Raw genomic sequence first — 14,977 nt, forward strand, 5'->3', positions numbered from 1 at the left:
GAATGGTGTGCCTGCGAATTGGCCTCGTTGTCTCTCGGTCTGACAAACACTTGCAGCCTCATCACTTTTCATCTTTCTATGTTTTGTCTTTATCACCCAACATGTTGCACATTTAGCACATTTAGGAAAGACCGAGTTACTTTTTCTGGTTTTGTTGTAGCTTATGTGGTTATCAAGCCAACGCATGAAAGAAAAACTAAATACGGCCGAATAAATTGACACCCGTAAGGCGGCGGGCCCTGACAACATCCCGGGTCGAGCGCTGAAGGACTGAGCTGGGGAGCTGTCGGGTGTCTTCACGGACATCTTTAACGTTTCCCTGCAGCAGGCCATTGTCCCCTCGTGTTTCAAGGCTGCCACCATCGTTCCTGTGCCGAAGAAACCTGCACCGTCCTGCTTCAATGACTACCGCCCTGTGGCACTGACGCCCATCATCATGAAGTGCTTTGAGCGGCTGGTCATGGAGCACATCAAGTCCGTTCTCCCCCCCACCATTGACTCTTTCCAGTTTGCGTACCGTGCCAAGCGGTCCTCTGAGGATGCCATCTGCTCTGCCCTCCACTCGGCCCTCACCCACCTGGAGAGAAAGGACTCATATGTGAGGTTGCTGTTTGTGGACTTCAGCTCTGCCTTCAACACCATTGTGCCGCAGCGACTCATCTGCAAACTCGACGAGCTGGGCCTCAGTACCTCCCTCTGCAACTGGCTACTGGACTTCCTCTGTCAGAGGCCTCAGGTGGTGAGTGTTGTCGACAAAATCTCCGCCAGCATCACGCTGAGCACGGGGGCCCCCCAGGGCTGCGTGCTCAGTCCATTGCTCTTCACCCTGCTGACGCATGACTGCACTGCGACCTACAGCGACAACCGCATAGTGAAGTTTGCTGACGACACGACTCTGGTGGGTCTCATCACGAAGGGCGACGAGACTCGGTACAGGTCGGAAGTTGACCTTCTGACCACGTGGTGCAGGGACAACAACCTCCTGCTGAACGTCAATAAGACCAAGGAAATCATTGTTGACTTCCGGAAGGGTCACACAACACACCTGCCGCTGATCATCGACGGTGCTGTGGTGGAGAGGGTGAGCTGCACCAAGTTCCTGGGGGTGCACATCAGTGAGGACCTCTCCTGGTCCGCAAACACCTCGTCACTGGCAAAGAAAGCTCAGCGCCGCCTGTACTTCCTGCGGAAGCTCAGGCGTGCATGTGCTCCTCAGGCAGTCCTGTCTACATTCTACCGTGGCACCATTGAGAGCGTCCTCACCAGTTGCATCGCTGTCTGGGGTGGTAACTGCACTGAACAGAACTTGAAGGCCCTGCAGCGCATAGTGAATACGGCTGGTAAGATTATTGGTGCTTCGCTCCCCTCCCTGAAGGACATTTACACCTCCCATCTCGCCCGCAAGGCAACCTCGATTGCCAGTGATGTGAGTCACCCGGCTCACTCTTTGTTTGACCTTCTGCCCTCTGGGAAGAGGTACAGGAGCCTGCGCTCCCGCACCACCAGACTCGCCAACAGCTTCTTTCTCCAGGCTGTTAGGGCCCTGAACTCGCTACCCCCTTCTGCGTAGCGTGCGGCACTGTTGCGCTATTTTCGGGAATGTCTGCTGTACGCACACTTGCTCCTTTTTTTTCTGCTCCTCTTATTTAGTTATTTATTGTTGTGTTATTTATTCATTATTTATTCAACACGCTTTTGTTATACTTGTTTACTTGTTTGTCTGTTGTGAGCCATGTCTTGTCACTGTGGGATGGAGGGAACGAAATTTCGATTTGCCATGTGCCAACAGAGGGGCCCTGGTGGCATCAACGATTTTTGTGACCTCAGTTAAACTGAGGTCAACAGAGGGAGTGAAGGAAATGCGGTCAAAATACAAAAAGTCCTGCGTAGCTACAAAAACAGATGTGCTCAAACCTCACTGAATAAAGTACATAAGCAGACAAGTATATTCACATATTAAATCAATAAAAGAAACATTTAAGCATATAATTATACCTACACACCAAATCAATAAATAAGACATAACTAGACATTTTTGATAAGTGGTAATGAGGAAGGTTTTTATAAACTTTATGATCTGATAGATATTTCTGGGCACTTTGAAATAACAAATGTCTTTTGATATATGGCCTAAATGGCTTAATGACCCTTAAGGAACTGTATAATGCATGCCTGATGTTTTTCTCTAAATCATGGACACGGCCAGAGTCGTCTTGACCGTTCAGTACTTGATTGTATCTTATGTTTTGACTAATGCTAGACGCCAGTTTTTGATTACTACTGAACGCTCTGCACAGAGGGAAATATTTTGCCTAACAAAGAAAGAATGAGGTACGATAGTGTATGTCTAAGATTGGAGAAGAATGTTCACAGGAAGGTCATGTGGAGATAAAATCAGCAGGTGCCAGAGGGAGCCAGCCAAGGACTCGGCCAAAGATGATCGCCAAGGCCGAAAGACAGGATGGAAAACAACAGCCTCCACACACACCGAATCGCCCATAACCAGCACCCACTCCCATGGCGAACTTGCCCCACCCCAAAGACTCATCACCCATCAAACTCGGCCCACACTGGCATGTGCAGCTGATGTAAGCTAACCAAAGAACCTTGAACGTTGCCTTTTCTGAATGGAGACTTTCCGCTCTTGAAGGGCCCAGCGCTGTATTGTACTTTCCTGAAAACAGAGCTTTGTGATTGAACTCAACCAACCTGCGTAAGTCTAATTTCTGCTTCAGTGTCTTAGCATTTTCCTAAATCTGAAGAAATCAACCAAGCACGCAGTGAGTAAATTGGATAACAGGTGATTGGCAATGGCTTTTGCTGTGAGGCGCAGATAACGCGCTCCCTAAATTGTGGACAAAATTCAACAGATATATATCTTAAAAAATAAATGGCTGTCAAGTGAGTGATCAGGTGAGCTAATTCCAAAATGTCTATAAAAATCTAAGTGGCCACGGAGAAGTGCCGTCCTAAACTGGCATTCTTTTTCTCTATGCTTGTCCTATTCTCCTCTCCTTTCTAAAGCTCAAATTTTGACTAAGTCCAAAATGAAGATAGTATAAAATCGTTCTAACAGACCCTAGGTTAATCTAAGTAAGAACGAATAATCAATCTTTTTGTCTAGGACGTTTAGCGCAATCAGACAGCATCTCATCCCTTTGGACCAAAAGAAGCCTCGCCCTCTGTTGGATCACCTTTTTATACAGTTTTGGGCCTAGACATATTCCTGTGACTGTTTTAAAAATAGACTGAGGCATCCACCTGCTTGTGCCGTTAACGTGCCCTGTCTTCCGGAAGATGTCCATCTTCCCAGGGATGCCTTCGTGTTACCAGAGATTCTCATCCTGGTTCTCATGGATGCTACTCTGTTTTCACGGAAGCAATGCTTTCTCAGAGTTGCTTCATCTACTCCCTAATTTTCCGACGCTTGACCTAGCGTGCGACGTCCGTCGCCTTGTGTCAGCGTGACCTCTGCTGCGGCCTGCTTTCACTCATGTTCCATCCAAAAGCTCCCCCTCCCCTCTCTACTCAACTCTCAGTACATTCATGTGTAAGTGAAACATCATTGCCACCTTTTATATTGAAATGGCACAATATTGCCAAATTCATGTCTGACTTCTGTTAACATTACAACTTATAACAATGTTCTCAAATTAATTCAACAACTAATCATCTTTTGTGCACAAAATACGTTATGACTAACAAAATATAATAAGTGTATTTCAGCTTCTCTACTTGTGGTTAACATATCACATTCTCATCTTTTAACAATGATCATGGGCTTTTCTAGTTAGCAAATTAAAATATTCAAGCAGTTTCAATATAACATGTCAAAGCAAAAATAACATAAAATCATCCAAACTTGTGTGTCCATGTTTTACCCAGAATATGTCCTTCTAATTAGTTAGCAATTGTGACTACTGATCTATTATCAGGTAAATTTAACATTAGCACTATTTCTAATAAAATTACTATTAATATCCATCCATCCATCCATTTTCTGAACCGCTTAGTCCCCACGGGGGTCGCGGGCGTGCTGGAGCCTATCCCAGCCGTCATCGGGCAGTAGGCGGGGGACACCCTGAACCGGTTGCCAGCCAATCGCAGGGCACACAGAGACAAACAACCATTCGCACTCGCACTCACACCTAGGGACAATTTGGAGTGATCAATCGGCCTACCAAGCATGTTTTTGGGATGTGGGAGGAAACCGGAGTGCCCGGAGAAAACCCACGCGGGCTCGGGGAGAACATGCAAACTCCGCACAGGGAGGGCCGGAGGTGGAATCGAACCCGCACCCTCCTAACTGTGAGGCGGACGTGCTACCCAGTGCGCCACCGAGCCGCCAAAATTACTATTAATATGAATAATTAATTTGGAAAAACTAACTATTATCCTATCTTAACTCGGGCCCCCTTCTTCAGGTCTCTCATGTCAAGCTTTTGTCACCATCGTCTGGCGAAATTTAGGATTTCATTTAAGCCTAGTCTAATTGTCTAGGCCAAATCCAACACTCTTTCACGCACCATCTTAACCTCTGTGTCACTCGTCAGAATACAATCAGCATTGTCATACTTCTTGTATGTACAGGAGTTCTAATAATCTGACATTGACATGTTTTGCTGTTATATGGGGGACGGTTCAGGCCTTAAAAATCTGGAGACATGTTTTACATAGGAGCGGAAAGCTCCTCTTGCTGCTCTGCAGCCTTGAGCTGCGACTGGAATGGTGTGCCTGCGAATTGGCCTCGTTGTCTCTCGGTCTGACAAACACTTGCAGCCTCATCACTTTTCATCTTTCTATGTTTTGTCTTTATCACCCAACATGTTGCACATTTAGCACATTTAGGAAAGACCGAGTTACTTTTTCTGGTTTTGTTGTAGCTTATGTGGTTATCAAGCCAACGCATGAAAGAAAAACTAAATACGGCCGAATAAATTGACACCCGTAAGGCGGCGGGCCCTGACAACATCCCGGGTCGAGCGCTGAAGGACTGAGCTGGGGAGCTGTCGGGTGTCTTCACGGACATCTTTAACGTTTCCCTGCAGCAGGCCATTGTCCCCTCGTGTTTCAAGGCTGCCACCATCGTTCCTGTGCCGAAGAAACCTGCACCGTCCTGCTTCAATGACTACCGCCCTGTGGCACTGACGCCCATCATCATGAAGTGCTTTGAGCGGCTGGTCATGGAGCACATCAAGTCCGTTCTCCCCCCCACCATTGACTCTTTCCAGTTTGCGTACCGTGCCAAGCGGTCCTCTGAGGATGCCATCTGCTCTGCCCTCCACTCGGCCCTCACCCACCTGGAGAGAAAGGACTCATATGTGAGGTTGCTGTTTGTGGACTTCAGCTCTGCCTTCAACACCATTGTGCCGCAGCGACTCATCTGCAAACTCGACGAGCTGGGCCTCAGTACCTCCCTCTGCAACTGGCTACTGGACTTCCTCTGTCAGAGGCCTCAGGTGGTGAGTGTTGTCGACAAAATCTCCGCCAGCATCACGCTGAGCACGGGGGCCCCCCAGGGCTGCGTGCTCAGTCCATTGCTCTTCACCCTGCTGACGCATGACTGCACTGCGACCTACAGCGACAACCGCATAGTGAAGTTTGCTGACGACACGACTCTGGTGGGTCTCATCACGAAGGGCGACGAGACTCGGTACAGGTCGGAAGTTGACCTTCTGACCACGTGGTGCAGGGACAACAACCTCCTGCTGAACGTCAATAAGACCAAGGAAATCATTGTTGACTTCCGGAAGGGTCACACAACACACCTGCCGCTGATCATCGACGGTGCTGTGGTGGAGAGGGTGAGCTGCACCAAGTTCCTGGGGGTGCACATCAGTGAGGACCTCTCCTGGTCCGCAAACACCTCGTCACTGGCAAAGAAAGCTCAGCGCCGCCTGTACTTCCTGCGGAAGCTCAGGCGTGCATGTGCTCCTCAGGCAGTCCTGTCTACATTCTACCGTGGCACCATTGAGAGCGTCCTCACCAGTTGCATCGCTGTCTGGGGTGGTAACTGCACTGAACAGAACTTGAAGGCCCTGCAGCGCATAGTGAATACGGCTGGTAAGATTATTGGTGCTTCGCTCCCCTCCCTGAAGGACATTTACACCTCCCATCTCGCCCGCAAGGCAACCTCGATTGCCAGTGATGTGAGTCACCCGGCTCACTCTTTGTTTGACCTTCTGCCCTCTGGGAAGAGGTACAGGAGCCTGCGCTCCCGCACCACCAGACTCGCCAACAGCTTCTTTCTCCAGGCTGTTAGGGCCCTGAACTCGCTACCCCCTTCTGCGTAGCGTGCGGCACTGTTGCGCTATTTTCGGGAATGTCTGCTGTACGCACACTTGCTCCTTTTTTTTCTGCTCCTCTTATTTAGTTATTTATTGTTGTGTTATTTATTCATTATTTATTCAACACGCTTTTGTTATACTTGTTTACTTGTTTGTCTGTTGTGAGCCATGTCTTGTCACTGTGGGATGGAGGGAACGAAATTTCGATTTGCCATGTGCCAACAGAGGGGCCCTGGTGGCATCAACGATTTTTGTGACCTCAGTTAAACTGAGGTCAACAGAGGGAGTGAAGGAAATGCGGTCAAAATACAAAAAGTCCTGCGTAGCTACAAAAACAGATGTGCTCAAACCTCACTGAATAAAGTACATAAGCAGACAAGTATATTCACATATTAAATCAATAAAAGAAACATTTAAGCATATAATTATACCTACACACCAAATCAATAAATAAGACATAACTAGACATTTTTGATAAGTGGTAATGAGGAAGGTTTTTATAAACTTTATGATCTGATAGATATTTCTGGGCACTTTGAAATAACAAATGTCTTTTGATATATGGCCTAAATGGCTTAATGACCCTTAAGGAACTGTATAATGCATGCCTGATGTTTTTCTCTAAATCATGGACACGGCCAGAGTCGTCTTGACCGTTCAGTACTTGATTGTATCTTATGTTTTGACTAATGCTAGACGCCAGTTTTTGATTACTACTGAACGCTCTGCACAGAGGGAAATATTTTGCCTAACAAAGAAAGAATGAGGTACGATAGTGTATGTCTAAGATTGGAGAAGAATGTTCACAGGAAGGTCATGTGGAGATAAAATCAGCAGGTGCCAGAGGGAGCCAGCCAAGGACTCGGCCAAAGATGATCGCCAAGGCCGAAAGACAGGATGGAAAACAACAGCCTCCACACACACCGAATCGCCCATAACCAGCACCCACTCCCATGGCGAACTTGCCCCACCCCAAAGACTCATCACCCATCAAACTCGGCCCACACTGGCATGTGCAGCTGATGTAAGCTAACCAAAGAACCTTGAACGTTGCCTTTTCTGAATGGAGACTTTCCGCTCTTGAAGGGCCCAGCGCTGTATTGTACTTTCCTGAAAACAGAGCTTTGTGATTGAACTCAACCAACCTGCGTAAGTCTAATTTCTGCTTCAGTGTCTTAGCATTTTCCTAAATCTGAAGAAATCAACCAAGCACGCAGTGAGTAAATTGGATAACAGGTGATTGGCAATGGCTTTTGCTGTGAGGCGCAGATAACGCGCTCCCTAAATTGTGGACAAAATTCAACAGATATATATCTTAAAAAATAAATGGCTGTCAAGTGAGTGATCAGGTGAGCTAATTCCAAAATGTCTATAAAAATCTAAGTGGCCACGGAGAAGTGCCGTCCTAAACTGGCATTCTTTTTCTCTATGCTTGTCCTATTCTCCTCTCCTTTCTAAAGCTCAAATTTTGACTAAGTCCAAAATGAAGATAGTATAAAATCGTTCTAACAGACCCTAGGTTAATCTAAGTAAGAACGAATAATCAATCTTTTTGTCTAGGACGTTTAGCGCAATCAGACAGCATCTCATCCCTTTGGACCAAAAGAAGCCTCGCCCTCTGTTGGATCACCTTTTTATACAGTTTTGGGCCTAGACATATTCCTGTGACTGTTTTAAAAATAGACTGAGGCATCCACCTGCTTGTGCCGTTAACGTGCCCTGTCTTCCGGAAGATGTCCATCTTCCCAGGGATGCCTTCGTGTTACCAGAGATTCTCATCCTGGTTCTCATGGATGCTACTCTGTTTTCACGGAAGCAATGCTTTCTCAGAGTTGCTTCATCTACTCCCTAATTTTCCGACGCTTGACCTAGCGTGCGACGTCCGTCGCCTTGTGTCAGCGTGACCTCTGCTGCGGCCTGCTTTCACTCATGTTCCATCCAAAAGCTCCCCCTCCCCTCTCTACTCAACTCTCAGTACATTCATGTGTAAGTGAAACATCATTGCCACCTTTTATATTGAAATGGCACAATATTGCCAAATTCATGTCTGACTTCTGTTAACATTACAACTTATAACAATGTTCTCAAATTAATTCAACAACTAATCATCTTTTGTGCACAAAATACGTTATGACTAACAAAATATAATAAGTGTATTTCAGCTTCTCTACTTGTGGTTAACATATCACATTCTCATCTTTTAACAATGATCATGGGCTTTTCTAGTTAGCAAATTAAAATATTCAAGCAGTTTCAATATAACATGTCAAAGCAAAAATAACATAAAATCATCCAAACTTGTGTGTCCATGTTTTACCCAGAATATGTCCTTCTAATTAGTTAGCAATTGTGACTACTGATCTATTATCAGGTAAATTTAACATTAGCACTATTTCTAATAAAATTACTATTAATATCCATCCATCCATCCATTTTCTGAACCGCTTAGTCCCCACGGGGGTCGCGGGCGTGCTGGAGCCTATCCCAGCCGTCATCGGGCAGTAGGCGGGGGACACCCTGAACCGGTTGCCAGCCAATCGCAGGGCACACAGAGACAAACAACCATTCGCACTCGCACTCACACCTAGGGACAATTTGGAGTGATCAATCGGCCTACCAAGCATGTTTTTGGGATGTGGGAGGAAACCGGAGTGCCCGGAGAAAACCCACGCGGGCTCGGGGAGAACATGCAAACTCCGCACAGGGAGGGCCGGAGGTGGAATCGAACCCGCACCCTCCTAACTGTGAGGCGGACGTGCTACCCAGTGCGCCACCGAGCCGCCAAAATTACTATTAATATGAATAATTAATTTGGAAAAACTAACTATTATCCTATCTTAACTCGGGCCCCCTTCTTCAGGTCTCTCATGTCAAGCTTTTGTCACCATCGTCTGGCGAAATTTAGGATTTCATTTAAGCCTAGTCTAATTGTCTAGGCCAAATCCAACACTCTTTCACGCACCATCTTAACCTCTGTGTCACTCGTCAGAATACAATCAGCATTGTCATACTTCTTGTATGTACAGGAGTTCTAATAATCTGACATTGACATGTTTTGCTGTTATATGGGGGACGGTTCAGGCCTTAAAAATCTGGAGACATGTTTTACATAGGAGCGGAAAGCTCCTCTTGCTGCTCTGCAGCCTTGAGCTGCGACTGGAATGGTGTGCCTGCGAATTGGCCTCGTTGTCTCTCGGTCTGACAAACACTTGCAGCCTCATCACTTTTCATCTTTCTATGTTTTGTCTTTATCACCCAACATGTTGCACATTTAGCACATTTAGGAAAGACCGAGTTACTTTTTCTGGTTTTGTTGTAGCTTATGTGGTTATCAAGCCAACGCATGAAAGAAAAACTAAATACGGCCGAATAAATTGACACCCGTAAGGCGGCGGGCCCTGACAACATCCCGGGTCGAGCGCTGAAGGACTGAGCTGGGGAGCTGTCGGGTGTCTTCACGGACATCTTTAACGTTTCCCTGCAGCAGGCCATTGTCCCCTCGTGTTTCAAGGCTGCCACCATCGTTCCTGTGCCGAAGAAACCTGCACCGTCCTGCTTCAATGACTACCGCCCTGTGGCACTGACGCCCATCATCATGAAGTGCTTTGAGCGGCTGGTCATGGAGCACATCAAGTCCGTTCTCCCCCCCACCATTGACTCTTTCCAGTTTGCGTACCGTGCCAAGCGGTCCTCTGAGGATGCCATCTGCTCTGCCCTCCACTCGGCCCTCACCCACCTGGAGAGAAAGGACTCATATGTGAGGTTGCTGTTTGTGGACTTCAGCTCTGCCTTCAACACCATTGTGCCGCAGCGACTCATCTGCAAACTCGACGAGCTGGGCCTCAGTACCTCCCTCTGCAACTGGCTACTGGACTTCCTCTGTCAGAGGCCTCAGGTGGTGAGTGTTGTCGACAAAATCTCCGCCAGCATCACGCTGAGCACGGGGGCCCCCCAGGGCTGCGTGCTCAGTCCATTGCTCTTCACCCTGCTGACGCATGACTGCACTGCGACCTACAGCGACAACCGCATAGTGAAGTTTGCTGACGACACGACTCTGGTGGGTCTCATCACGAAGGGCGACGAGACTCGGTACAGGTCGGAAGTTGACCTTCTGACCACGTGGTGCAGGGACAACAACCTCCTGCTGAACGTCAATAAGACCAAGGAAATCATTGTTGACTTCCGGAAGGGTCACACAACACACCTGCCGCTGATCATCGACGGTGCTGTGGTGGAGAGGGTGAGCTGCACCAAGTTCCTGGGGGTGCACATCAGTGAGGACCTCTCCTGGTCCGCAAACACCTCGTCACTGGCAAAGAAAGCTCAGCGCCGCCTGTACTTCCTGCGGAAGCTCAGGCGTGCATGTGCTCCTCAGGCAGTCCTGTCTACATTCTACCGTGGCACCATTGAGAGCGTCCTCACCAGTTGCATCGCTGTCTGGGGTGGTAACTGCACTGAACAGAACTTGAAGGCCCTGCAGCGCATAGTGAATACGGCTGGTAAGATTATTGGTGCTTCGCTCCCCTCCCTGAAGGACATTTACACCTCCCATCTCGCCCGCAAGGCAACCTCGATTGCCAGTGATGTGAGTCACCCGGCTCACTCTTTGTTTGACCTTCTGCCCTCTGGGAAGAGGTACAGGAGCCTGCGCTCCCGCACCACCAGACTCGCCAACAGCTTCTTTCTCCAGGCTGTTAGGGCCCTGAACTCGCTACCCCCTTCTGCGTAGCGTGCGGCACTGTTGCGCTATTTTCGGGAATGTCTGCTGTACGCACACTTGCTCCTTTTTTTTCTGCTCCTCTTATTTAGTTATTTATTGTTGTGTTATTTATTCATTATTTATTCAACACGCTTTTGTTATACTTGTTTACTTGTTTGTCTGTTGTGAGCCATGTCTTGTCACTGTGGGATGGAGGGAACGAAATTTCGATTTCTTTGTGTGTCTTTGGCATGTGGAGAAATTGACAATAAAGCTGACTTTGACTTTGACTTTGAAATGGTATTTTGGTGTCGGAATTGTCAATAACAATTTATCATAATTTAAAAAAAATATTGTTGGAAAAATATGGGGGGAAAAATGAAAGCATCTATTGAATTGATACAACTCCATCCATCCATCCATCCATCCATCCATCCATCCATCCATCCATCCATCCATCCATCCATCCATCCATCCATCCATCCATCCATCTTCTTCCGCTTATCCGGGATCGGGTCACAGGGGCATCAGCTTTAGGAGGGACTCCCAGACTTCCCTCTCCCCAGCCACTTCATCCAGCTCATCCCGGGAATCCCAAGGCGTTCCCAGACCAGCTGAGAGACATAGTCTCTTCAGCGCGTCCTGGGTCATCCCCGGTGTCTCCTACCGGTCGGACATGCCCGGAACACCTCCCCAGGGAGGCGTCCAGGAGGCATCCTGATGAGATGCCCGAGCCACCTCATCTGGCTCCTCTCAACGTGGAGGAGCAGCGGCTCTACTCCGAGTCTCTCCCGGATGACCGAGCTTCTCACCTTATCTCTAAGGGAGAGCCCGGACACCCTGCGGAGTAAACTCATTTCAGCTGCTTGTACCCTGGATCTCGTTCTTTGGGTCACGACATTGATACTAACACATAACTAATTACTAGAACTAATACATTTAATATAATGACGCAACACACAATTTATACACGGACAACTAAATATAACTAAGTGGTGAAATATATTATCATAATTTAGATTAAATTAATTTAATTCAATGAAAAAAAATTAAACAATGACTATTTTGTGCATTTAACTTTAAACTTTAATAATAGAACATTTTAAACAGATCAATAAACAAGTAACAAGAAATACAAACAATAGAACAAAAAATAAAATAAAATTACCACAAAAACACCCTCTGGGGGAAAATTAGGGCCGTCGGGGAATCTTTGGTTTCACGTAGTCAATGGAACCCTTTTGGTGGCATTTGTGGCGTCCATGAGCTCCACTTGCTCTCTTTTTATTTTAAAGGCCACAACATGAAACGCCTCTTCTTCCAGTTTCTGCGTAAAGTGTCATGATAATTTATTAAGTGTTTAAAACACCACGAGAAAACATGATGGATGGATGGATGGATGGATGGATGGATGGATGGATGGATGGATGGATGGATGGATGGATGGATGGATGGATGGATGGATGGGTAAGTAAGTAGGTAGGTAGGTCAGACAGACAGACAGACAGACAGCCAGACAGCCAGCCAGACAGCCAGACAGACAGACAGACAGACAGACAGACAGACAGACAGATAGATAGATAGATAGATAGATAGATAGATAGATAGATAGATAGATAGATAGATAGATAGATAGATAGATAGATAGATAGATAGATAGATAGATAGATGGATTGATCGATCGATAAATTAAAACCTAAACCAGTTTGATTAATTTAATGAACATAATGTCAACCACAATGATTTTATACAGTTAAGGAAGCAAGTGAAATTGTATGTCTTCCTGATAGGGCTGTATCTGAGACAAAATCTTATAAAGTTGATGATCCAGATTTTGAGAAAACTCCTAAAACAGAATCTGACTTCAGCCTTGATGATGATGAGCCACTGATAGCAGTGCATCCCAAGTAAATAACAGTATTGATTCAATTTAGAATACCTTAGTTTATTTAGAATACCTTAGATAAAGGTACCAAAAGCAAGCAGTTTAAAAACTGCTTGCTTTTGGTACCTTTATCACAGTATTTTCTGTGGAGTGGAGCTCCACGCCACCGGAACAGGATGTCTTCAGGTGCGTCATGGACAGCCGCTGTCCGACTGTTACCTGGAAAAGGTTGGTCTCTCGCCACCTGACCACCTTTATTTCCCTTTGATCCTATAATGAAAATGTCAAATTAGTACTAGCTGTTGAAATGTAGATCTAGACTACAATTACTAAGGCAACAAAGCTAGAGACATACTCAAGAAACTGGTGTCAAATTTCTGTCCTACAAAACCAGTGTCTTGCATGTTTAGACGTCTCCCTCCTCTAATATGCATGATTGTATGCAAACTGCACGGGTGATATTAGAGGAGTGAGCTATCTAAAGCTTGGAAGGGATCAGGCCTTGATGCCCTCTGGCAGGGGTCCTTATATTTCTGACACGTAACGGGTCCGTGGTGCAAAAGAGGTTGGGGACCACTGCCCTAAGCGACCTTCATCCATCCATCCATCTTCTTCCGCTTATCCGGGGTCGGGTCGCGGGGGCAACAGCTTCAGGAGGGACTCCCAGACTTCCCTCTCCCCAGCCACTTCATCCAGCTCATCCCGGGGGATCCCAAGGCGTTCCCAGGCCAGCTGAGAGACATAGTCTCTCCAGCGCGTCCTGGGTCGTCCCCGGGGTCTCCTACCGGTGGGACATGCCCGGAACACCTCCCCAGGGAGGCGTCCAGGAGGCATCCTGATAAGATGCCCGAGCCACCTCATCTGGCTCCTCTCAACGTGGAGGAGTAGCGACTCTACTCCGAGTCTCTCCCGGATGACCGAGCTTCTCACCCTATCTCTAAGGGAGAGCCCGGACATCCTGCGGAGAAAACTCATTTCGGCCGCTTGTATCCGAGATCTCGTTCTTTCGGTCACGACCCATAGCTCGTGACCATAGGTGAGGGTAGGAGCGTAAATCGACTGGTAAATTGAGAGCTTTGCCTTTTGGCTCAGCTCTCTCTTCACCACAACGGACCGGTACAGGGTCCGCATTACTGCCGACGCTGCACCGATCCGCCTGTCGATCTCACGCTCCATCCTCCCCTCACTCGTGAACAAGACTCCAAGATACTTGAACTCCTCCACTTGGGGCAGGATCTCATCCCCGATCCGGAGAGGGCATTCCACCCTTTTCCGATCGAGGACCATGGACTCGGATTTGGAGGTGCTGACCCTCATCCCGACCGCTTCACACTCGGCTGCGAACCGTTCCAGCGAGAGCTGGAGATCACGGCCTGAAGAAGCCAACAGCACCACGTCATCTGCAAAAAGCAGAGACGCGATGCTGAGGTCCCCAAACCGGACCCCCTCAACGCCTCGGCTGCGCCTAGAAATTCTGTCCATAAAAATTATGAACAGAATCGGTGACAAAGGGCAGCCTTGACAAAGGTCCTAAGCGACCTTACTCAAGTGAAATGTGAGTGTGTGATATATCTATATTTAGACACACACACACGCACACAATGTTAGAGGGAGAACAATCAGTTTACTTTTTTTAAACAAAAGATGCCCAATAGGACCGAAACCCCACGTGTCAGCACCATCTTGATGGGGCGGATCTAAAACAGAAAGAGATTAATAAACATCAATACTTCATGAAAGAGAGGTAGCGAAAAGAGAGAGATTGATTTTACAGTAGAGACAATGCCGTCTGTCGTAAACAGGACACCCTCCTCATGGCGGATGTCCTTCAAGGCTTTGTCAATGCTTGGAGGGTACAGCAGAGCTGTCCCCTTCACCTCCAAATCTGCCGTCACCTCCATCCCTCCAGCCACGTAAATGGTGGTGTTGTGCCGGGAGAAGAGGACCCCTTCTTCTCTTCCCCGGACAAAATTAATAAAGCGAAAAGTACTTCCGACAGAGATAAAATTCTCAAACAGAACAAATTTGCACAGATGGTGGCCATCACAGAAGGCCACCACTGTGTCATAGTGGGAGGCCCCAGCCTCCACCGTGCCATCCTCTTTT

At 47.3% G+C, this 14,977-nt stretch overlaps 2 long non-coding RNA genes across 2 annotated transcripts in view; both read right to left on the reverse strand.

Annotated features, from left to right (window-relative positions):
• Window positions 1–14,360, reverse strand: part of LOC125970608 (uncharacterized) — a 298,477-nt gene extending 284,117 nt beyond the window's left edge. The window contains exon 1 of the long non-coding RNA XR_011086959.1: window positions 13,462–14,360. This is a non-coding gene — a long non-coding RNA (uncharacterized lncRNA). The remainder of the gene's footprint in view (window positions 1–13,461) is intronic.
• On the reverse strand, window positions 11,703–13,332 carry LOC125970602 (uncharacterized). Its single transcript, XR_007482155.2, has 3 exons — window positions 13,227–13,332; window positions 12,998–13,141; window positions 11,703–12,313 (listed from the first exon to the last, which is right to left on the reverse strand). It is a non-coding gene; the product is annotated as an uncharacterized lncRNA (long non-coding RNA).
• Window positions 14,361–14,977: the final 617 nt, after the last annotated feature.

Source organism: Syngnathus scovelli, chromosome 6, assembly GCF_024217435.2.
Source record: "Syngnathus scovelli strain Florida chromosome 6, RoL_Ssco_1.2, whole genome shotgun sequence".
Lineage (NCBI taxonomy): Eukaryota > Metazoa > Chordata > Actinopteri > Syngnathiformes > Syngnathidae > Syngnathus > Syngnathus scovelli.